This window comes from Pundamilia nyererei, unplaced genomic scaffold (assembly GCF_000239375.1).
Source record: "Pundamilia nyererei isolate P.nyererei 1_Seehausen unplaced genomic scaffold, PunNye1.0 scaffold00022, whole genome shotgun sequence".
NCBI classification, from domain to species: domain Eukaryota; kingdom Metazoa; phylum Chordata; class Actinopteri; order Cichliformes; family Cichlidae; genus Pundamilia; species Pundamilia nyererei.
This window is the reverse complement of record NW_005187423.1, coordinates 2,430,317-2,431,391: the sequence shown is the minus strand read 5'-3', so window position 1 is coordinate 2,431,391 and position 1,075 is coordinate 2,430,317. Positions and strand designations below refer to the sequence as shown.

Here is a 1,075-nt window from a genome sequence, read left to right as displayed (position 1 = left end):
CACACACACACACACACACACACACACACACACACACACACACACACACACACACACACACACACACAAACCTGTGAATCAACACAGCCAGGCCTCTAACTCCAGTATATTAGATGACTTACAAGAAAAAAAATTCACCCCACTCAGAGTTGTTATAAGTATCCATAGAGACCCAAACTGTTTTTTATACCAGGCTGTGAATATATATTTTTAATTCTAAAAAGTCCGACATTTTAAAATGATGGACTAACTCAAGAAGCACAGAGAGGAAGTGGAGCTCCAAACACTTTGGTGTTGGCTTAATTTTTCAACTCTGGAAGTTGCACATTGGCCCAGACTGAAAAGTATCTCAGCAGCTATTATGTTATAAACTATAAAAATATTATTAATAAAGTTTTTTTCCCCTTTTTTTTATATAAACATGCGTATAAAACATTTTTAAAGCCATTAAATTTTTTTTTTTTTACAAATACCTTAAGAACTAATGTCACGCTCAACTGTACTGAAACGTAAACATGCAAACAGAGTAAAACCTTCAGCTGTGACCAAGTTAACATTCTGAGATCAGCATTTAGGGCAAAGTACAGTCTCACAGTGCACTCTTAGACTGGAGGGCTAGCTGTAAGACTTCCACAGCCTTTTCTGTGGCAAATACCGGAGCAGGAAACAGACTCAAGGCAACAGAAAATGTAAGACCAGTGCTAATAAATTGCTGTTATAGAAATAAAGGTAAGAAAAGCCTACATGAGTTTTTGCTGATGTGAAAAAGTAAACAAGTCATGCAATGGTTTTTACAGGGGCTTTTACTTTCTGATCCCTAAGAAATTAAGCCACACACAAGAAAAGGTGCACAAACAGGAGCTCTCGGTATCGTAAAATGACTGTGTTTAATTTTATTGCATGCATCATCACCACTGCAGCGGTCCTTACTATAATACCATCCACAGACACCATCTCCTCTATTTTTTCAGAGCTCCAGCTTAGCAAAACAATCATTCATTCTGGCTTTAAGCGTGAAAAAAGAAATTCAATAGATGAAAATGGCTGCTTTGTGAAAGCAGACACATTTAAGCTG

The 1,075-nt window shown here is 37.1% G+C and overlaps 1 protein-coding gene across 1 annotated transcript in view; it reads left to right on the top strand.

Annotated features, from left to right (window-relative positions):
- The window catches only part of LOC102195077 (ovochymase-2), a 34,330-nt gene that overhangs the window by 1,052 nt on the left and 32,203 nt on the right, over positions 1 to 1,075 (top strand). The window lies entirely within an intron of this gene.